Source organism: Magnolia sinica, chromosome 6 (genome assembly GCF_029962835.1).
Source record: "Magnolia sinica isolate HGM2019 chromosome 6, MsV1, whole genome shotgun sequence".
In the NCBI taxonomy this organism is placed as follows: Eukaryota; Viridiplantae; Streptophyta; class Magnoliopsida; order Magnoliales; family Magnoliaceae; genus Magnolia; species Magnolia sinica.
This window is the reverse complement of record NC_080578.1, coordinates 75,328,920-75,354,090: the sequence shown is the minus strand read 5'-3', so window position 1 is coordinate 75,354,090 and position 25,171 is coordinate 75,328,920. Positions and strand designations below refer to the sequence as shown.

Below are 25,171 nucleotides of genomic sequence, written 5' to 3'. Positions count from 1 at the left end.
TGCTCCGTCATCAAGTTCTAGTTCTGACTAGTTTTTATGAGACTTCTGGTCTGTAATAACTTTATTACTTAGCACTTGTTTGCTTGAGTTTGAGTTGGATTTTATGCTGGATATTTGTTCTTGATGTAATATTTATTCTGGATATATGTGATGCTATCTTGAGTATCTCTATGACTCTTTTGCTATACTCTCTTACTTCCTCATGTTTCCTCTCATGACTTCCTTTATTTAGTTCTCCTTTGTCATATTGTGACAGAAAGGGGGAGAATGGTTTGTTCTTAATGTGATTATGAGAGGAGTAGCATTGATTATGTTACTCAGGGGGAGTGGGGAGTCAAGGGGAGTATATGTTTGATCTTGAGTATATGTTTGATCTTGTTGAATGAAACTGGTTGAAACTGGTTGAATGTTGAATATTGAATATTGATTTGCAGCTATTAACTAGTTGTTTTACTCTTGTTTATCTTGATTACGTGTTTTGTCACTAATTTGACAAAGGGGGAGATTGTAAGTGCGATAGTTTATATCCCTGTCTGTTGTCAAATTTGTGATGACAAAATCACTATTATGTTATATATAACTTGCTTAAGTGAAGCTCTTTCAAGGATCAACATTCATGAACAAGCTAAGCTCACAATAAGCAAAGCTCGCAAGACAAGACTCAAGATCTTGAATGAAAGAACTGCTCACAAGACAAGACTCAAGCTGCAAGACTTCAAGAAGAGTTCAAGGCAGTTTGTACACTTTCAAGATTAAGCTACATCAAGGTTTGATCTACATCAAGACTTCAAGGCTCATACTTCAAGGTCTCTTGTTCCTAATGTTTCAATGTCCATACTTCATGGTTGAGGTTTGATTAACCATAGGTTGACCTTAGAAGTAGGTCATTTCGGATACATAAACCGAATGTTTATTTTACATGTGATTGGTCTGTTCTTCGACTAGTCCTAGGCCTTCTTCGACTAGTCCTAGACTTGCTTCGACCAGTCTAAGAAAATCCTCGATCAGTCGTGAGTTTGTTACAAATTCCGGATAAAATCTGTTAGCCTTCGACTAGTCCAGGAATCTGTTCGACCAGTCGTAAAAACAGTGTCGACTGCTCTTCGACCAGTCGTACAATCTTTGACTCGAAGTCCAGCGAAGATTTGCAGGACCTACGACCAGTCGAAGGAAACCTATGACCTGTCGTAGGTGACCTACGACCAGTCGTAGGAAAGCTTCGACCAGTCGTAGAATGGTCAGAGCATATCCTGCCGGATTTTTCAAATATTTGTTAGTGCTTCGACTAGTCGAAGAGCACTCTAGACCAGTCGAAGACCCGATCTTCTCACCTATAAATAATGCACGAATCTCAGAAGAAATTATCAAATTAATTAAAGTATTCAAGCCAATCTTCGTCGAACTTCTGAGAGATAATTTTGTGCTCCATCTAAGCTAAGTGTGCTTATTTAATATTCTCTTTCCTTAGCTTTATTTAATTGATTTTGTTTCTGTTATTCCAATCTGATTTGATAAGAGGAATTGTTATTCCCTTTCTTTGGAATCAAAATCAATTAAGGCAAGCCCTATTTGGTTTAATTTAAAATCTATTAGAATTAGAACCATTGTAATCGAGTACTGGACATTGAACTTGGACATTCAATCATCTACTTTGATTTGGTTCTACCGGGCTGCTACAACGAAGGAGATATTCAGGTATTTTACATATTGTAAATTCCTTTCTATTATTTTGGTTTCTTTCAAGATTTGCCAGAAAAATCTTGTTATATTGGTTATCTGAGGAAAGCCAGGAAAACTCAGAAGTGGGGTTTTTTTAATTGTGTAAGCCCACATACAAAGACACAATTGTAAGGGTTTTGGGTGAACCTGGGAAAACCTATTTTTAGTGAACGCTAATATCCCTTGTGTGAGGATATTAGGAGTGGAGTAGCTTTTTGTGTGGCTGTTGTTTAACAGTTGGTGAACACACAGGCGAACCACTATAAACCCTTGTGTTTGATTGATTTATTCTTCTAATTTTTAATTATTCTTTTGTGGGATGTATGTATGGTGGTGAATGTTATAATTATTTAATTCAAGCTTTGTGAGAATGTTGTAATAGTTTAGAATTTATTTTCTGATATTCCTTTATCGCTTGATTTTCAATTTCATTTGAAAGTTGTTCCAGCAAGGTTGCCCTGCCATTTTTATGGTGTATGGCTGTCCCTAGAACAATACATTTTTAATTATAAGTTATTTCAATTCATTTTATATTTATTATTGTATTCCTCTTCGGTTTGAGACTTGATACAAAGATCTTTCTAGGAATAAGGTTGTCCTACCATAAACTCTATTTTTGGTGTAAGGTTGTCCTTAGAACAACGTTTGTATCAACCTCTCAAGATCTGAATTTTGAGGTTATTTTAATTTACTGCATTATGATTTACTTTGGCTATCATATTCATTTTAATTCCGCTGTTATAAGTTTTAATTTGGCACTGTCCTATTCACCCCCCCTCTAGGACATATAGCTTGGCCTTTTCAGAACTCCATTCAGCGTCAAAGCGACATAATTTACAAGTGATCGCCCATCGCTCATTATGTGTCATTTTCTCAGTGAGAGTGGCAATGGGAATGCCATCAATAGCGATTGTTATATCTAGCAAACCTGAAATCAGGTGGCGATTAATGGGGACTATCCCTTCTGAAAAATTAAATGTAAATGTCAGATTTTAAAGAGACATGTCACTTATGGACGTGTATATGCCTTGCTCTATGGAGCGGTAAGCCATTCTGCCCTAATCGAGAATATTTTCCTAACCTATAGTAGTAAGGATAGACAAAAGTTAAAATGGTGCAATGTGGTCTACATTAACAGTCCTTTCAATAATAAATTTCCTATTGTGGAAATCCCTAACATGCTTCGAATCTTCTTCGGGAGATCTTAGGGTTCTCACCCTAATGGGAGTCGAACTGGAGGAGGAGTTACTAGGGCCCTTGCGAGTAGCTTTCCTCTTAGTATGATGCTCCATTTAGATATTGCAAAAGAGAAGATTAAAGAAGATAGATGAGTTGAGACTAGATCAGATTTTTGCTCAAAACCCACTTTAAAAAGGTAGTAAATCACCAATACACCACAAATAGAAGATAAACTAACAAAAAGGAACCCAAATCTAGAAGGAAAATGGAAATAGATTAGTTACAATGAAGATTTGGAGATCGGTTAGTCGAGAGAAGCACCGGCTACTCAAGGAAGAATGTGTAAATGTAACGTCTCGAAAAAAATTCGTACAAGGACCCGAGTACCACCTCAGGCAGGAATCCCTGAAGACCGTATATTGTGGAAATTAGATGAAAATTAATTAAGTACTAAACTAAATGGTCAGTGAAATTAGTTTGGACCACTTTTTATACAAACTGCAAGACCCAAAACCATTGGAATTGCTAACTCAACATTACCTAAAAACCTAGGAGAACTCTCAAAACCTAGTTGCTCTCGGGAGCACATTGAAACTCCATATCGGACCTGGACAGCGCGTCGAAAGTCCGATTACTGTGAAACTATAAGGTTATGACTGTCATACTGGGCTTGACAAGCATCGCGAGAATCGAGCCTAAATAGTATCCAGAAACGCACAACTTGACCCCGAAGCAAGCTGTGTGAGAAATGCGAATATCTTTAGAAAATTATCTCAAACTTAAGTGAATTGGACCATTTGCTTATAGGGAAAATTGAAGACTTTAGATCATCAGATTCTGGCCAAACTATACCCTTGGATCATGAAAATTTTCATACACAGGTTAGTGTACTTGTGGCCCTGATCCATTGACGATGACTGTTGAACTATTACCGGTCCTCCACGGTTGATCTATAAATCTGATTAGACCAAAACCTTAACCTAGCTTAGATCCATGGTCAGGGAACTTACTCTATGACATAGGTGAGTAATAGGTCTCCAGATGAGTCCCGTTTGCCTGAAATAGATGCCTTTTGGCTATAACCTAAGTATACCATGGCCCTGGGGCCATTGACATCACTTCTGAGCCTAAATAAGGCCCTTAAATTACCCCATTCCCATCACATACGAATTTTCTCTAACCCTAGGAGAGATAAGAGAGAGAAGGAGAGAAAGAGTGGAGATCGAAGGGAGATCCTTAGAATTTGCTGCAGTACTTCTGTTCTGCTACTCCATGCATAGGATCGCCTTTACGTCCAGTTACTCAACTCATTTCAACTTCATTTTGGATAAGAAATCCTAACCCTAATTCTGTTTTAGGGATTCAAATAGAGGAAATGATGAAATAGCTAACCTATCTCTTGATTTAGGTAGCCGTTGTGCTGTAGACGAGGTCGTAGTGTACGAACCGACAAAAGGAGCGAACTATAAATGTTTAGGTTATGGTTTTCAAGGCTTTTAATGTTAGTAATGGTTTATGTCTGACTTAATTGCTGTCATATTATCCTAGTTATGATGTATTCAGTAAATTATACATGTGTGTGAATTATGTGAATATAAAATGCATTCCATGTGTTTGTTGAAATGTTTGAATGAAGGTGAAATTATGATTTATGCTTACCATGATTATCAATATAGAATACATGTGTGTTGTGTGTATGACAACTCCTTCATGAAAGGATTTACCAAAATATATACTATAACTAATTTAGTTTGTGTATATAGTATTATGTAGTCTAAGTGTTTGATAAAATGTTTGAATGAGAAAGTGTTTAATAAATTGCTTCCAACAAGGGTATTAAGATAGGATTCTCAACTACCTTGTCCACAGTTATAGTTTCTTTCATGTAAAGTAAATTGTTACTACGTGATTTATGGTTGAAATGCACATGTATAATATGTTCAATATGTTTAATAAAATGGTCAATGGAAATTATTCTTGAATTGTTCGTCAAATGCTATTATGATTAACATATGTGGCTGCCTATTACATTTGAGTATGATTGGGACTACTACGTAGTCCAGGCAATCGGTAACGGTTCCTGAGAAGGTGGTCGAACTAGTTTCACCACATTAGATGGGTTCGATGAATCCAAGCCATACGGTGATTGTCGACAGTGGTTACGCCACTCGACACGGTCTATGCCGACTAATTTAACATGCGCTTGTACCAATTGTACTTGTCAATTAACCCAATTGGCTTATTATATGTTTACCATGTATAGACACTACTATTTGAATCTAAGGTACCACTTACCAATGTAAAGCCCGTTTAACCATTGTACCAAGATCCGTTAAGACTCATGAGCTGGACATAGTGGTTTATGGGACACCGTGATCGAGCTGTCGGCCTACGCTGGGGTGATGAGCCTCCCCGTAGTGACCAGTGAGCAACCCAAACTCATGAGCTGAATATGGTGGTATATGGGACACCGTATTCGATCTGTCGGCCTATGTTTAAGTGACGAGACTCCTATAGTGACCTCGAGTATAAATTTTAGGCCTGCGCTGAGGTGACAAGCCTCCACATAATGACCTCGAGTGTAAACTCGTGAACTTACCTATCCACTGCTTTTCATCAGGGTGATGCCCTACAACTTGCCTATCGTATGTGATTAACTAGGATTGATGACCCTAAATGGATCATTGTTTGGGTAAGTGATATAAAGGGAGGTACCTTAGCTTCCCGAATTTGTTGTGTGAATAAGCCTAATAAATTACTTGGCTAACGCGACCATGTACTACATTGCATGTGCTTTGGTGAGGAAGCACACATTTAGGGAGTTTGCCATGCGCGACCGTGAGATGAAGTCACTGAGGGAGTGCAGGCGAGGGCATGCATCATTACACATATCATTCTTGCATTAGCAAGAGTTCTTAGGACATGATTGTTGTATTGCTTTATAATTACTGCTTGACTGAATTGATAACATGTTAACCTTTGCCTTATAGTACCACTGAGTTGCTCACTCACTCCCACTCTGGGACGGTGTTTTAAAGCACTAAGCAGACTTTGATGTAGATGCAGGTAGTGATGCTACTTACATGATGAAGACGAACTTCCTGGATGAGGAGGAGGAATTCTCCTATATTCAGCTATCATGCGGGTCTCTGTAGACCTTGTTCTGATTTGATGGGATTACAGGGATACATGGATTAGTTAGACAATTACATTTTGAAATTTTGTAAATTTTGGAACAAACACTTGTATACATTTAGCATGGAACAAATTCATACTCCGGATGGCGAAACACTTTTATGTTATAATTCAAGTACTTAAGTCTTCCACTTGCTTAATTTAGAGTATGATATGTTATTTTAGAATAATCTCACTCATGTTTCATGCACTAATATGGACAACATTTAAACATCATTATCTATGTCGCATAAGTGATGCATTAGATCTCGGGAGTTGAGCCTTTGCTCGACCCTCAGAATTCAGCGCATTACAAGTTGGTATTAGAGCATGATTTGGATTAAACTGGACCTGGATTATGGTAACATGACGTACCTTGACGTACTTTGACTTAGGAGGGGGCAAAAAAAATGTAGAAATGAATGTAGGATTCCCAGTTTCACCGATGGACGAAACTGACAGCTGAAATACACCCCGTATGTGTATAAGATCATGTGAAACGACCCCCGACGCTTTCTAGATCGTCAATCGACGGGTTGGGACGATAATTTGGTGAATCCAATGCTTAAAACATGCCAAAAAAGCATGAATACGTGCGAGTTAGAACCCGAAAGCACCTCAAATGGGTGTGGGGGGCCACACCGTTTTCGGTATCTCGGGAGGGGGTGGCCACCGCCCTAGGGCAGAGCCACCGCCGGAGGTCCAGAGAGGGGGCGGTGGCACCCCCCGGTCAGCAGCGCACCGCCCGCCTTCATAGCGCCTGGGCAATGGCACCGCCCGGCCAGTTGGGCCATAACACACGTGTGGGACCACCCTACCATCCCTTTAAACCCTTTTTGGGGTTGTTTTGACCCATTGCATGCCTCGTTCACTCCATTTTCACTCCCAAACCCCCCAAACCTTCCTTTTCCTTTCAAATCCTTTCGTCCATATATTTCCAACCTTAAAATCTTCTTCCTTATTTGCCATTACTTCACTATTCCTCAATTTCATCTCCCCATCTTCACTATTTCCACCCCTTTGACCACAAAAGCCCTATGTGTGTCTCATAACTTTTCAAATCTTCTACCCATTACATCTACCCACCTCTATTGCCTTGAAACCATCATTTTTATCTTTCTATCTTCCTTATTTCCATTTATTGGGCACAACGGCCCTCCTTTTGTGTCTCAAAACCTTCAAAAACCCACCAACCCATCTCATCCTTCAAGCATTTCCACTTCTAATGGCTCTTTTTGAGTTTGTCGCCGCCATCTTCTCAATCTCTACACTCCTCTCTCTTATGGGAAGGAAGAGAGTAGCCCCGGATGAGGCCGGGCCAACCCAACCACGCCATACTCGAAGAGGGCGGGCACCGAAGCCAATACAAGTGTTGAGCGTGAACAAAGGTCCAAGTGGGACCGTGATCCTTGAATTCTGTTAGAAAGATCGCTACTGCTAGACGTTAATCTCAGTAAGTTCCACAACCGAGGTCGTATTTGAAGCACACGTCGATGACAAGTTGTTTGGGACATATCCAGTCATCGACTTTCTCTTGGAAAATGGGTGGGGTCCCATTTGTGGGAAACACTCATGCTAGCAAAGGCATTATGCATGCCTTCTATTCCGACATTGTTGAAGCCTCTCTAGTTTACTATCCCTTTGGGAAGACAGGAGACTATAGTTGGCATGGACGATATTGCCCGCATTATGGGAGTTGAAAGAGGGGTGGTACACTCCAATGAGAAGAACTTCGCTAGTGAGTGAGAGAAAAGATGCCGCACACATTTCCTATGTAGCCAGCTCGAGCGTTAGAGGTGGGGAAATAGTCTCGGTTCATCCAAGATGACGAACGACTTCCGCCTGCTCCACCACATATGCACATATAATGTGTATCCTAGGTGGAGTAACCGCACCGAATGCACAAGGTTCATGGTGGACTTCTTGTATAGAGTTGGGCAAGGAGAGAAAGTATGCCTGCCTACTCTTATCCTATCCCAGATAATCAACACTGTGTAGTCTACTAGGGAAAGCTCCTTGCTAACTTTTTGTCGACTTGTTTACAAAATTGCCCGCCACTATAGTTTCAGACTCCATATGGATAACGTCGCCTAAATTCACATTATCAGCGAAAATATGCTCGACAACATGGGCATTGGCCTTAGGCGATGTCAAGCCCGACTCGAGGAGCAGAGCGATGATACAGAAGAAGAGAGTGAAGATGGTGAGGGAAGTGAAGGTGAGGAGGAAAGTGGTAACAGAGAAGAAGGAAGTGGAGAGGAAGGTAGTGAAGACGAGGGTAGTAATGAAGAGGGAGATCATGAAGAAGAAGAGGAGGCCCAAGACTCTGATAGAGGCCCTCCTGTCACACCTAAAGACTACCATGATCGGGCTACCTTAGAAGCCCGCATGGCTAGAATTGACGAGAATCATGCTGCCTTGAGACAGGAGGTCAGGGAGAGTCAGGCCTATTTGAAGAAGAAATGTAAGAAGATGTCTCGCACTCTGAAGGCTCTCTTGTGTTGTATGTAGGACAAGGGTGTTCCTCCACCATCACCAGAGTTGGACGACTAGTCATGTGTTGTAGTCGTCTTTGGGTTTTCCTTTTTCTTTTTTATTTTTTGATAGCCTTGATAGGCTTAGTGATAGGCTAGATTAGCTACCGTGAAACTTTTACTAAGTTAGCTCACATACATCTTATGTCGTGATATTTTATGTACTACTACATCATATCTATCATGGTAAATTTTTGTAATATGAAATGCATGGATCTTCTATTGAAATGAAATGTGTATGATGTTTAAAAGTGTGTGTGGTATTATCCTAAATCTTACACATGCTGCACCCTATGTTGTGTATAGGGAATGCCTCCGAAAGCCACTCGGAATACGACATGACTTGGACTTGGTAGATCGTTTGACAAGGCACCTCCCCTAAGTGATAGCCACACGAACCCCAATTTGGGCCTTGATTGTGACATTATGCCAGATTCACAGCTGGCCACTGGCCCCACTAATGGGCCAACACCTTTTGCACCGCCGATTCCAGAACAGAACCGTGCATCTACCTCGACACCACACATGCCTCAGGCAGCTCCTCCCCCTGATAGGTTGGAGCAGATGATGCTCCTAATGCAGCAACAGCAGCAGATTTGGACCATTATTGCGGGGGCCCTTGCCCAGAACATGAACGTGGTCACGCCTGCACTTCCTGTGCACCCGACTGGAAATATGAGTGTCGGTGGTCTTTTTGAGCGCTTCTGGCATCTCTAACCTCCCACCTTTGCAGGCACTCATAGACCTGAGGAGGCCGAATACTGGATCGACCGCATCTCTAAGATGCTGAAGCTGCTGCACTGCATTGAGGCAGAGAGGGTTGAGTTGGTTACATATATGTTCGAGAAGGAGGCTAGTCTATGGTGGGACAGCATCCTACAAACAGTTCCTATAGGACATGTGTGGATATGGGAAGCTTTTGAGACCCGCTTCCATGGGAAGTACTTCCCCCTCACTTACTGTAATGAGAAGGACGGAGAGTTTCTTCACCTCCAACAGGGAGGGATGACCGTGTCAAAATATGAGAATAAATTTACAGAGCTGCCCAGATATGCTCCTTTGATACTAGCAGACGAGCCGATGAGAATGCAGCGATTTTTTGATGGTCTGCGGCCCGATATCTGCATGAAGATGTGTTGCGCTAGCATTCCCAACTATGCTAAGCTAGTGAACATGTCCCTACGAGCTGAGCAGGATGGGGATAGACTGTCCTGTAAACGTGTGCCCATGAGCCCGAGGCCCCTATCAGACTTTTCGAATCTACCGTTCCTCGGCAAGAGGCCGTGTGCAGATTCACCTCTCAGGCTTATGCTCAATCGGCTCAGCAAAGGCGATCTAATTTATGGTGCACCTACTGTAAGAGGATGGGCCATACAGACACTTATTGCTTTACTAAGATGAGAGATAACAACTTCACACCTCCTCAGAAGATCAACCGTCAGATGCCACAAGCTATCTCACTCCACCTCTACGATCAGCGCCACCTGCATAGCCTTTCTATAGGCCAAATGTACCCCATAGTAGGCCACCTCAATGACCTATAGCACCGTAACCGATCTGTCCTCAACAGGCATGAGTACATGCGCTTGCCGCTGAAGCGTCTGAGTCAGTAGCTACAGTACCTTTAGCCTTCAAAGTCATTACCCACATCCAAGGTATACCAATTTTTCTGTTAGTGGGAACCGGGTCCACTATTTCGATGATATCATACTCTATGGTTAAGCATTTAGTTTTGAATACTACCCCTATGGTTAGGGTGAGAGTCATTGCAGTAATAGGAACCTTTACAGTTGCCATTAAGCTTTGTAAGGGTTGTTTGATAGACTTTGGAAGCAGAGTGGTGTCTGTTGACCTAATTGTCACTACTATATACCATTACGACGTCATCCTCGGCATGGATTGACTTACTAAAATGAAGGTCGAGATTGATTGCGAGACCCGACTAGTGACGGCACATGGGCCCAAAAACATGACCATCACTTTCACCGTTCAAGTCAGTTGCCCCTTCCGAGTTCTTTGTTATGCTTCCCTATTGAAAGATCGTGATGGTCTGACACATAGAAACACACCTGTGATTCAGGACTTTTGGAAAGTGTTTAAGACGATCCTTGGATTGCCTCCTCGGAGTGAGATCGACTTTACTATTGACCTTGTGCCTGGTGTGACACCCATTTCCTCACCCATGTATCGCATGCCTCCATGTGAAATGGAGGAATTAAGGAGACAGATTGATGATTTGTTGGATTCAGGTTTCATACAACCGAGTGTATCTCCTTGGAGAGCACCTGTGTTGTTTGTGAAGAAGAAGGATGGATCACTACGATTGTGTATTGATTATCGCAGGTTGAACCAAGTGACAGTCAAGAATAAGTATCCTTTGCCCAGGATAGATGATCTGTTTGACCAGTTGAAAGGGGCACAATATTTCTTAAAGATTGACTTACAGTCCGGGTACCATCAGTTGTGTGTCAGGGATGAAGACATGTAGAAGACGGTATTCAGAACCAGTTTTGGGCACTATGAGTTCCTCGTGATGTCGTTCGGACTTACGAACGCACCGACAGTGTTCATGGGCCTCATGAACAGGGTGTTTCTGCCGTACCTATATCGGTTCATCATCATATTTATAGATGACATTTTGATATACTCCAAGAGCCGAAAGGATCATGAAGAGCACCTATGAGTAGTCTTCGATACTCTCAGGAAGAACTAGTTATTTGCTCAGTACAAGAAATGTGACTTCTGGAAGGAAGAAGTCAAGTTCCTGGGACATGTGGTGTCTAAGGAAGGTATCGCGGTGGACCTTGCTAAGGTGATCGCAATTCAGGACAGGGATCAGCCCAGTTCGGTTACAGAAGTGAGGAGTTTTCTATGACTTACTTGCTACTATCACTGATTCATTAAAGAATTTTCCAAGATAGCCAGACCGTTGTCTCAGCTTACTCGAAAGGATCTTAAGTTTGCCTGGAATGAGAAGGAAAAAGCAGCCTTTCAGGAATTGAAGGATAAGTTGACGTCTGCACCCATGCTAGTATTGTTAAAGCAAGGGGTCAGATATACGATATACACTGGTGTGTCTCATATTGGTTTGGGTTGTGTTCTTATGCAGAAGGACAGAGTGATCGCTTATGCCTCGCGACAGTTGAAGAAGCATGAAGAAAACTACCCTACTCACGACCTGAAATTGGCAGTAATTATCTTTGCATTAAAGCTCTGGAGACATTACCTTTACGGAGAGGAGTTAGAGCTCTTTTGCGACCACAAGAGCCTTAGGTACATATTTACACAGAGAGAATTGAATATGAGGCAACACCGATGGATGGAAACCTTGAAAGACTTCAAGTTCGAGGTGTCCTACCATCCTGGCAAGGCCAACCTTGTGGCAGATGCATTGAGCCACAAGAAGACAATAGAATTTGTGGCTCTTCTGATGATTGAAGAATGGAACATGGTAGAATTTGTGCAACACTTCGAACAGAAGCTTATGATAGAGGAGTCGTTCGTGAGCATTATGCATATTTGTATATAGCTACTCATTGATGACCGGATCATTGTGGCTCAGAGACAAGATGAATGGTTGGTGAAGATGAGAAAATGAGCTAGTGATGATGAAGACTCTAAATGGAGAGTTGGTTCGGATGGGGTTTACGTTATCATGGCTGCCTATGCATCCCAAATCTTCTTGACTTGAGAAAGGAAGTTCTCGAAGCTACTCACAATTTGAAGATGGTGATGCATCCTGATAGTATAAAGATGTATTGAGATATGAAGCGTTTATACTAGTGGGACAACATGAAGGCCCACATAGCAGATTTTGTATCCCGTTGTCTCATGTGCTAAAAGGTCAAGGTCGAGCATCACCGACCTCCTGGTTTACTCCAGCCCATGCCCATAGCTGAATGGAAGTGGGACTTCATATCTATGGATTTCATTACCGGGTTACCGAGGACAAGGAGGGGACATGACTCCATTTGGGTGATTGTGGACCGATTGACGAAATCGGCTCATTTTCTCCCAATTAAAGTTTCAAACTCCGCGGATGATTTTGCCAAGCTGACATGGCTCCCTATGAAGCACTGTATGGGAGTCCATGTCGTGCACTGCATTGCTGGACAAAGGTTGGCATGAAGAGTTTGAATGGTTTAGATTTTGGTATAGGCAACCTCAGAGAAGATCGGCATTATTAGGCGTCAACTTCTTGCAGCACAGCAGATAGAAGAGTTATGTCGATACGAGACGGCGACTGCTAGAGTTTGAGGTTGGGGACCACGTGTTTCTAAAAGTTTCCCCAATGAAGGGAGTCCTTCGCTTTGGTAAGAGAGGGAAACTCAGATCAAGATTCATTGGCCCATTTCAGATTCTAAACCGAGTAGGTGTACCGCCTTGCTTTGTCCACACCACTCGCAGGCGTGCACAACGTATTTCATGTATCGATGCTAAAGAAATATGTTCATGATCCTACTGACATTATTAAGTGGGAGCAGGTGTAGCTGAGTGAAGATGTTACATGTGTACTGCGACTGACGCATATTCTAGACAGGAAGGAGCAAGTGCTATGCAATAAAGTGATTCCGCTTGTGAAGGTATTGTGGACTCACCACACTAAGGAAGAGGCTACTTCAGAAACAGAAGCCGAAGTTTGTAAGAACTACCCTCATATTCTTAGGGAGTATAAAAAGGTACTTATTTCAAGGATGAAATTTTTCTTTAAGGGGGTAGATTGTAATGTCTCAGAAAAATTCGTACAAAGACCCGAGTACCACCTTAGGCCAGAATCCCTAAAGACCGTATATTATGGAAATTAGACGAAAGTAATTAAGTACTAAACTAAATGATCGATGAAATTAGCTTGAACCATTTTTTATACGGATTGCAGGACCCAAAACCATTAGAATCGCTAAGTCAACATTAACTAAAAACTTAGGAGAACTCTCAAAACCCAGTTGCTCTCAGGAGCACATTGAAACTCCATATCGGACCTGGACCGCGCATCGAAAGTCTGATTTCGGCGAAACTATAAGGTTATGACAGCCATATTGGGCTTGACAAGCTTTGTGGGAATCGAGCCCAAATAGTATTCAAAAATGTACAACTTGAGCCCGGAGCAAGGTGTGTGAGAAACACGAATATCTTTAGAAAATGAACTCAAACTTAAGTGAATTGGACCATTCACTTACGGCCAAAATTGAAGACTTCGGACCGTCAGTTTCTGACCAAACTATACCATTGGATTATGAAAATTTCTCTGCACAGGTCAGTGTACTTGTGGCCCTGATCGAGTGACGATGACAGTTGAACTGATACGGGTCCTCCACGGTCGATCTACAAATCCGATCTGACCGAAACCTTAACCTGGCTTAGATCCATGGTAAGGGAACTTACTCCATGATGTAGGTGAGTAATGGGCCTCTAGATGAGTCCCATTTGCCCGAAACATATGCCTTTTGGCTATAACCTAAGTATACCATGGCCCTGGGGCCATTGACCTCACTTTTAAGCCTATATAAGGCCCTTAAATCACCATATTCCTATCCCATACGAATTTTCTCTAACCCTAGGAGAGAGAAGAGAGAGAAGGAGAGAAAAGAGTGGAGATCGAAGGGAGAACCTTGGAGTTTGCTGCAGTACTTTTGTTCTGCTACTCCACGCATCGAATCGCATTTACGTCTAGTTACTCAACTCGTTTCAACTTCGCTTTGGGTAAGAAATCCTAACCCTAATTCTGTTTTAGGGATTCAAATAGAGGAAATGATGAAATAGCTAACCTATCTCGTGGTTTAGGTAGCCGTTGTGCTGTAGACGGGGTCGTAGTGTACGAACCGAGTTTGTAACGGGCGTACCGATGAAAGGTGCAGATTATAAATGTTTAGGTTATAGTTTTCAAGGCTTTTAATATCAGTAACGGTTTATATCTAACTTGATTGCTGCCATTTGATCCTATATCAATAATACAAAGGGAAATACAATATCAATAACAGAAACTCCAAAAGATAGCTATACGCTCCAATCTCAATGATGTTGCTCAACTACAACTTCACCCTAGCGTCACCTACATGTATTTATCGTGCATAAGCTTATAGAAAGATTAGAGGGTGGTGAAAGTGTGTGCGCACGGTAGAAATGCAAGTATGCAATATCAGAGTAATGTGGAAATGCTGGTAAGTCCATGAATACCATCAGCCGTACCAAGGCTATGCAATGCAAGGCATGAATGTTATCGGCTATACCAAGGCCATGCGATGCGAGGCATGAATGTTATCGGCTATACCAAGACTATGTGATGCAAGGCCTACATAGTCAATGTCATGAGTAAGACACAACTCAAGCATACCAATCCGCACCATATATCATTAGAGTTGATGTTTTATTTAAACCAACCTGATTTAAATGATTTTAAACTCGCAAGCATACGAATCAGATGTAGATATGGTATGTATTACGAGATCGTTCCCACGAGGACTGATTGTCACAATTCAAAATTAAAGACTCTTCTTAACTAATCCAACAAATATTTGAGATAGTAATTGAGTAAACTAAACAAAAATCAATGGAAAAATAACCGAGAATAATGAGAAAAATTCAATCAAGGAGAAGACTAGGACTTTCGAATCCACCTCTAATTATCATAAACCTTGTTCTACCTGTTGATTCACCCTAATTCAGATTGATATCAAAATAAATAAAGCGCACTCTATGTCCTTAGTCGGGTACACAGAATGTATAATTCCTTAAAGCATATAGATCACATCTTTCCATCCTTGGTCAAGCATGGAGAGATGTAAATTCCTGTTTCTTCCTCTATAGGAACCTGTTCTTGGTCAGACACAAGCACCTAGAATAATTTTCCAAACAACATCCATAACTAGACTTTGGTTGAGCTCTTAGAATAGAAGAGTACGGAAATTCTAGTCAAGTACATTAGAGAAAGAAACAAATCAATCAAGTTAAGATTAAATCAACAAACATGGATCATTCAAGTTGGAGGCTTCATCTCAGCCCTAGCTAAGGAATTTAGCTATCCATGTGATTAATTAGAAAGTAAGAAAAATAACATTAATGAAAGGAAAACATCCTTCTCTCTTTTCTTCTCTTTTTCTTCTCTTTTCTTCTCTTTCTCTTCTCTGGATCTGTTCCCTAGCTCTCCTCCCCTCTTGTCTACGTTTTTCATCTCTTTTTATAGCTATTGGAGTGGCTGGAATGGAGAAAATCGGGTTTGGAAAGCTGTTATATGCGCAACGAAAGCCCTTTTCGCAGCAAACTTCTGTACCTGCATAAGTCCCTCATTCTTTGCATTTTATCAGTAAAATCAACGTCTCTTGGGACGTTTTTGGCTGGTCTATATGATGGACGGATCAGATCTTCCATCTGATCGACGAGGGTGGGCCACAACCGCCCGGAAGTCCATTTTTCGTGGACGTGCGTAAGCCTTCGCACGTCCAGCGCTGTGATGCTCGGTGGGCCCCACATAAGCATTTTTGGGGAAATCCAAGCCGTCCACTGGATGCACGACGAATTTTCGGTCAGATATGGATGGTTTTAAACATCCATTGACGCGACCCATAGAAGGAATTACAATAAAATCAATTTTGAACGTCACAAGACAGTCCACTTGTGGCCTCTGTATCTCACACGTGTGCACGTATGGGCACAAACTGTAAACATGGTTTTGTAGCTCTTGAACCCTTCTACACAATGAACGGTCTGGATTAGACGTACATGCTATGGGTGGGGCCCACAGAGGTCCGTAAAAACGGACTTTCCGTCCGTTACACCACCAGAAACGGAAACATCCTTTTTTTTATAGGGTGGCAGTCGGGTCAGCGCTGCTGATCGACTTAGTTCGTTCGGTGCACGGGCAGTGCACATGTGAACTATGCACATGTCACACAAGGTGGGGTCCACTGTGATGCTGTCGAGAAATCCAATCCGTCCATCCTATTGCTCATCTTATTTAAACCGTCTAAGTCAACTTTGAAGTATATCCAGATTGTAGGTGGGCCTCAAATTGGAGATTAATGGGTTGATGTGTCCGTTGGCCCACTTCTCGAGATATCCAATGGTTGAAATTTAATATGTATAGTTTATTTATGGCCTCCAGGCCATGTATGAAATTTTGAGTCAATCGGATGGCGGAAACCATGTGATCTTGCATTTTGGACCATTTTCGGGCCTTTTTAACGTGAACGGCTTGATTTCCTCGGGTCCCTGGCATGTAAATTCTTCAGTCTTAGTTCTCTGGAGTGCGTCTCTTGCTCTGGTGACTTTGGAGTGTCAAATCCATGCTTGTAATACTCTTTTTCCATCAACGCTCCTGATTTCATCCTGCAACAAAAATATAATTAAAATACTCTGTTAAGCATTATCATGTACGTAAAATCATGCAATAATTAGGGTTTGATATGCAATATTCGACCCTTATCAACAGTTTTCTTTGTAAAATCACCTGGGTCTAGTACACTCTACACTAGATTGCCGCCCACTAGATGCACAACCATGCAAGTGAAAGAGACCTCACTATCCACTTACCAATATTGGCCCAGCCCATCGATAGCGGATCCGTTTATGAGCTAGTCAGACTCAGCCTAGAATTGCCCCCTACTCTCATGCAAATAAGGCCACACCCCCTTCTAACCGACCACGATACAGTGGGAAACACAGCATACTGGTATACTACCCTCATGCGCTCATGTATCCACTCAGTCTTGACGTTGGAGTCATCCTCTGGTACCATCAAGTTTATGCATTTTCACCTAGGGACATCAATGGCATCCCGATGCTAGTAATAGTATTACCGGTGTCTAATCCTGCCATCCACGATATGCTTGTAGAGGCTATGGCCTTGATGTCGCTAGGGCATACAGAAATCATATCACACAAATATAAGATGCATGAATCATACTATCCAGTCATGCAGTAATCCTGTGCGTACCGTGCACTCATGTAGGCAACTCCTCCTATCAAGGAGTCCCATAATAATTCACCCAATGGCATGTGTTATGATCAATCACTCCTTATATTAAGTATACATAGATGCGCATGGGCATGGATCGTGAAGCTATACTAAGCATGTTATATGATGATGATGTACTCTCCTCGTATCAAGGATGGGCCTAGATGGCCTACTCATATTAAGAATGGGCCTAACGATCATGGGGGCCCAACGATTTGATTTAGCCCACTAAAGGGAGATGAGAATGGGCCTAACAATGGGCCCTAGGGAGAGTTACAATGTGGACATTTAACCATCATTGCTCTTATAATGTGAACATCAAACCATCATTACTCCTAAGGCACGACCCATCATAAACATCATTACATACATCATGGTGGAATCACACATCACATAGGTCCTTATATACATCACTTTGGGCCTCACACAAGGGCCTCACATGCATCGCCTTGGGCCTCACTCATGGGCCTCACATGCATCACATTGGGCCTCATACAAGGGCCTCATATACATCGCATTGGGCCACATCCCATGGGCCTCAAATATATCATAATGGGCCACGTCTCATGGGCCTCGAATACATCACAATGGGCCACATCTATGGGCCTCTCATACATCATATCGGGCCTCACTCATACATCACATTGGGCCTCACCATCTGGGCCTCACATACATCACACTGGGCCTCACTCATGGGCCTCATATGCATCACATCGGGCTGCATCACATGGGCCGCCACAATGGGCCTCATATACATCAAGTGAGACCCACCGTCCTAGTTGGACGGTGTGGATAAAACATTATTATTATATCTACAGCATTCATCTATTTTTAGAGATCATTTTAGAGCATTACCCAAAAAAAGAACCATATCGGAATATCATCTGGACCGCACCACAAATAGTAATGGAGAAAATGATTTCACCGTTAAACAATTCATTGGGCCCACCATAACGTTTATTTTCCATCCAATTTGATCGTAAGGTCGAAAAGACCTGAATTAAGAGGAAAATAAATTTCATATTGATCCAAAACTTTTGTGACACCAAACGAGTTTCAATGGTAAACGTTCAATCCTCCACTGGTTTTGCAGTGTGGTCCACTTAATAGATAGATCTGTCTTATTTCCATCTGAAGTCGTAAGAGGAACTTACAAAGTGGATGGACAATTTGGATCCAACACATACCTCCTAATCAAACCCACAGAATTGCTGACATTAACACAACAGTTATCTGCTTCTAGTGGGGTGCACAAATGGATAGTCTGGATTTAGAATACATGCATGGAGGTGGGTCCCATGTCCGTATATTGGACGGACGGTTAGATATAACACCACCTCATCATCAGACCCAGAAATTGTTGACATCCTGAAGGATAGTCTGGATATAACACATACCTCTGATCAGGTCCACAAAACTTCTGACGTCCATATGGGTGGACGATAGGGATATAACACGTACCTCTTGATTAGGCTCACAGAACTTTGCTGACGTCAATCCAGCAGCTGTAAGGCTGGTGGGGCCCATGTAGATGGACGGTGTTGATAAAAGAGATGCATCACGGTGTAACCCACCGTTGGATGGTTTGGATAAAACCCATACATCACATGGGTCTCATCAAAGGACAGTTTGGATATACACATATCTCATGGTGGGGCCCACCATCCTAGTCAATGGACAGTGTGGATGTTCATCAAATGGGTCCACACGAGTGGCCCACCTTCTTAGCATCAAGTTGATATTTGTGTTTTTCCCTTTGCCGTTCAGGCATGTTGGACATCCTCTGGATGGATGGCCTGGGTGGACACCAGCACTTGGCGGGTCCCACGTGTACATGGCCCACCTAGTTTGGATCTAGCTGATATTTGTGTTTTTACTTCATCCAAGCCTGTCTAAATGGACAAGTAGCGAGGTGAGGCCCAACACATGGACAGTCTAGATCAGGTGAGCCACATTCCATCACCAAGAAAGAGAGAGAGAGATAGAGAGAGAGAGAAATAGAGAATCATGTGATGGAGAGAGCTCTTCCACTATGAGCTCCCTTCTATGATACAATCCATACATCAAGATGGGTCCCAAATAGGATCCATACCATCAATCGGTAGGCCCCACTTGGTCCATCACAAAAACTGAAATCTAATCCTACAAAACACCCACTGATGGTCCTCTTCTTTAGCTCCTTGGAATCCTTAGCTCATAAGTTCTCTCTTTAAGGGTGGATGATGAAAGTTGAAGGGTTGAGATGAGAGATTGGGTGGTAAGGATTGGACATTGATCTTTTCTCTCCTTAGAGCTTTTCTCTCATGGAAGCTTGGAAATGGTAGAGAAATGAGAGAGGGATGGAGTTGTAAGAAAGATAGGATGAGAGGGATGGGTGTGTATAAGAAAAGGGATGGGTGGAGAGAGAGAGAGAGAGAGTTGACTTTGGGAATAGGTTGTGTAAGAGGGGAATGGGCTAGGTAAGGGTTGAGATGGGATGTGTACTTGATTGATTGATGTGATGTTTGGGTAGTGATTCTCTCGGAATTCGTAACATGCGGCGTTTTCCTAAAAAAATATGGGCTCACAACTCCTGGACAAGACGCGGCGTTGGAACTGCGGCAATGGCACGACCACTAGGGTACAAGTCTCGGGTCCAGTCGACTCAGATATATAGGATGCGACTTAGGGTTGTGTGTAAATACTGGCTACAGGTCGAAGGTCACCGGAATTCGACGGGGAGGATCGTGGGAATCTAAGGAACAGTACGGTCTAAGATACGAGCCTTACAACCATCACTGAAAGTAACTGAGTCATCATTTACTTCTTTGAAGTTGGTGAATATCACTTTATCACCTATCATATGTCTTGAACATCCACAATCCAGGTACCATTTCGAATAGCTAGTGGATTTGAAGGCTTTATGGGCAATAAGACATGTAACCTCTGGAACCCATTTCATTATGGTTCTAGGTTTAGGAATTCCATTGGATTTTCTTTGTTTTTAGGAATTGAAATTTCTCCACTTTCTATTAACTCTGATTCCATTTAAGTTGGATTTTAGAAGCTCTTTGAGTAAGTCCACAATTTTTTCGGCTAAAGGTGATTTATTATATCTTTAATGTCTATGGTTGATTTCATTTGAGTTATTTTTAGGAACTTGAAGAGGTTTTGAATTTTTGAAATCATTTCAACGAAAATTTCTATAGTTTGAGGATTCTCCTCTTACAAATGTAGGAGGTGTATCTTTATTTTTTAAGGAATCATTCTTGATATAGCCCAGACCTGACTTGTCACCACATTTTCTGGATGAGGTTAACAAATTTTTCAGTTTTGGGTCTCCGTAGATATATCTCCAAGTATTCTTAGAACTCAAAAGAGAAGAAACTTTGAGTTTTAGTTTCTCATTTTCAGTTCTGAGTTTTTGTAATTCTGAGGTTTTGAAATTTAAGTCTAGTTTTATTTTTTCAAAACAATCTCACAGATGAGATTTTTCTAAAACATTGTTTTCAAGTTCTTCTTTTAATTTAACATAGTTCTCTCTTTGACTTTTGAGTTTGACAGCAATTTTATAACTTTTCCTATCTAAGGCATTGTAGGCGTCTTGTAGATCATCTTTATTTTCAATTTTAGGGTCACTCCTGAGATTTTCGTAATCAAATATGTTACAGCTACTTTGGCTATAGTCATAAGGGCTTCTACATCATTTGTATTTTCTTGTTCCTATTCATTAGACTCAGAAGAACTTTCAGAGCCAGATGATTCATCCCAAGTAGCTATCATGCCCTTTCTTTTTGACTTTCCCTTTTAGGACATTTATTCGCCAAGTGCCCATATTCATGACAGTTAAAAGATTAACTGTCCTTTATTTTAGATCTCTAAAACTTAGATTTTCCTTTTCTTTTGTCAGGTGATTTTTGAAAATCTGATCTTTTCTTGTTTTTGAAAATTCTATAAAATTTCTTGGCTAGTAATGTCATATCATCTTCTGTATCTTTAAAATAAGAATTAGTAAAATTTTCTTTTAAAACAGATTTAGAAGATTTAAGAGTAATAGACTTACCTTTAGGAGCTTTAAAATTTAACTAATATGTTTGGAGAGAGCCAACTAACTCCTCAACGTTCATATTATTAGTATCTCTTAATTCTTGAATGGCAGTGACCTTAGAGTTGAATCTATCAGGAAGAGATCGCAATATTTTTGCACAGACCTTGCTTTCTGGGATTCCATCTCCTAGACCATATGTGAAATTTACTATATCACTTAGTTTTATATAGAAGTCCATGAATGTTTCATTTTCTTCCATACGAATCTCCTCAAATCTAGTAGTGAGGAGTTGAACTTTTGATTTCTTGACTATAGTAGTTCCTTCATGTGTCATTTCAAGAATATCCCAAGCTTGTTTAACTATATTACATGAAAAAATTCTTTTGAATTCATTAGGCGATAGAGCACAGGTTTACGGCATTTAAGGCCTTAGAATTAACACTGCTTTCACTTTTTTGAGATCCAATCCATAAGTAAAAAGTAATTTCTCTCATAGAATTGGTGCCATCTTCGGCTATTACCTTAGTCATAGGAGGTTTCCATTTGGTTATAGTGGCTTGCCACATGCTCTCATCTAAGGATTTTAGAAAAATCCTCATTATCTTTCCAATATGCATAGTTGTTGAGACTTAAATATTGCATAATTTCTCCCATTTATATCTTGGTTTTATGAACATGAATCAGCTAATGTTTTATTTTTCTCACGTTTTTGTTGTAAGGTGAATTTAAGATCTTGGATTGAAAAGGGTGTTAAAAGCATGGATTTGATGCTTAAGAATCACCAAGCCAAGGGATGGATCTTAAGATACCAAGATTGAAGAATTCACATTCCAAAGATCCAAGAAAACTAAGTGAGGAATGAAGAGAATCAAAGATTTGAAGTGAAGATTCCTAAAATCATCCTAAAATGTGTATTCTGAAACTCTAAAGTCTATTTTAAGAAACTGCACAGAGTGAAGTCTATTTTAGCAAACTGTGTAAATTTGAGGCGGTTTCTAGAGTTTTCCAACTTGGTGTAAAAGTTGGAGTTCCCCACTTATAAATAGAGCTTCTTAGGGTATTCCTAAGCATCATTCAAGGCATTCCAAAGCAAGATCTAGGGTTTTTAAAGAGTTTTATTTAGAGTTTTTGGAAAGTTTCATAGTTTTAATTTGTTTTTCTTTATAAGCTTTTTATTTTTTCCTTGTTGCTTTTTATTTCTGCAATTTAATTATGTTTTTTTAAGTTCCCTCTACCCCAAGCTAGAAGGGAAGGACATTGGTTTATTGTTTTTATAGTTATGATGATTGATTATTTTAATGATGAGAAGAATGGTGTATGCATGTTATCTATTATTTAGGTTTAGTTTTTTATCCTAATGTGAGATCTATATGTTTCCATCCTATGAGATCCATATTAGTGGATAGGCTTACCCTGGATTAATTAGATTTTTTTAGAAAGAAGAGGTTCTCAACCTGATACATTTCTTTGATATTCATTATCTTATAGATATGAATTCTTAAAATCACTGGCGCTTGAGAATATAAATCAATGGTGCAAATCCATGATTTTCTAATCTTTTATATCATTTATTTAAAATGTTTAAATTACTTTATTTTCCAATTAGTCTGACCATAGTGTTTAGATTCTAGTTGTGTTATCCAAGTCATCATGATTTTGGAACATTAACCTATGTGTGGAACTTTGAAGCTTGGGTGTTTTTTAATTTAGTTGAATTACATCTATTCAAAACTCTCAAAATCAAATCATCAGTTTAGTTTTTATTACTTAGTTTGTTTGGATTTAATTTTCTCCTTCTTATAATTCATCTCCCTGTGGGATCGACCCTGTATTCATGGGATATTACTTACGAACTTTTGCACTTGGAAGCAAGCAATCAAGTTTTTGGCACCGTTGTCGTGAAGGGACTGAGATAGATTAGATCTGTGCAAGACAGCTAAGGTAAGTTCTTTTCTAAGGTAAGTTCCCTTTTAAACCTTCCAAAATTTTTGTAGATTTTCTATTTTTCTTTGAATGTAAATTCAGTTGGGTCTTTCAACCACTAACTGTGACATAAGGTTGCCCTGCTTGTGATTTTATCACCTAGGTATTATGGTTATCCTATAGTTGTTGTTTGATCACAGAGATCATCCACTGAATCTATTTTCCAGCTTAGCATAATTTAATTTCTGCTTTAGTTTTACTTTTGTTGATTTATTTTTTATTTTTACTTTGTGGTTTGAACCCTTATGGTAGGTCTACCGCTTGGGTTGTTGATTTATTTTGCTTTGTAGATTGAACCCTCATGGTTAGCTCTGAAGCCTAGGTTGTTGGTTTATTTTGCTTTGTGGATGAATCCTCATGGTCGGCTTTGCCACCTAGGTTGTTGGTTAAGTTTTTATTTTTATTTTAAGTATCATACTTGCTATTTGAGTTAGTGGTATTTGTTGTGTGGTGTGGATGGTTTATGTCCCGTTGGAATAGAAATCAAAACAATTGACTCTCTTCCGAAGGCAAACTAGTTCCAGGCCTTGATCATTTACTTAGAAGAGGCACTTAACATCACTTGGATTCCATGGTAGACCCAGTTGATAATCCAAATCCAAATCTGCCAGATCCAACTATAAATCAAATCAAAGAAATTCAATGTAATCCTCCTCTTGAGGATGAGAATGAAGTTCATATGAATGAGTTAAACCAACCACAGACTTTACGTGAACGTCTACACCCTGAGAGATCAACTTTACCATCTTGCATAGTGTTCTCTGTTCACATAAGGAACATTTATTTTAAACTAGGTGTGATTCAATTGATTCCTAAATTTCATGGCTTGAATTCTAAAAACCCCTACTTGCACCTCAAGGACTTTGAGGAAGTGATTGCAACATTACAAGTAAACAACGGTAATAGATATGTACTCAAACTTAGGTTATTCTCATTTTCTCTAAAGGATTGGGCTAAAGCATGGCTCAACTATCTAAGACCTAATACCATTACTACATGGTAAGCCTTAAGTAGAGAGTTTTTTAAAAAAGTTCTTTCCCGAGCATAAAACAAATGTAATAAAACAAGAAATCATGTTATCCTCCCAAAAGGGGAATGAACTATTTTTCCAAGCTTGGGAGCACTTTAAAGACCTTCTACTTACTTGTCCGCATCATGGTTATGAACCATGGCACGTGATTGATGCGTTCCAAAAGGTGTTCACCATGGATACTTGTCAGTTCATAGAGATGATGTGTGGTGGAACCTTCCTTGACAAAGATCATAATGAGGCTTGGGATTTTCTAGACATGTTAGCAAAGAATATGCAAACATGGGATATCTCTATTAAACCAGACCAAACTAGACCCATTCCTACAGAGAAAACGGGGATGTATGTCCTAAGAGAGGAAGAGGACCTTAATGCAAAATTCACTACATTAGCAGGTCGAAGCCTTAGAAATTAGGAAGGTTGATGTGGTTAAAGAAAACACTTCCTTAGGTAATTTTTATAACATTTTTGGTAGTGCAGACCATGACACAAAGGAATGTCCAATAATCCCAGTTGTACAAAATATCACGCATGAGCATGAGCAAGCAAATGTTATAACTACTAAAGGTCAGTTG

General features: G+C 40.5%; 1 pseudogene; it reads left to right on the top strand.

Moving 5' to 3' along the window:
- The first annotated feature begins 8,199 nt into the window (after window positions 1-8,199).
- LOC131249657 (uncharacterized) overlaps window positions 8,200-25,171 on the top strand; it is a 66,357-nt pseudogene continuing 49,385 nt past the window's right edge.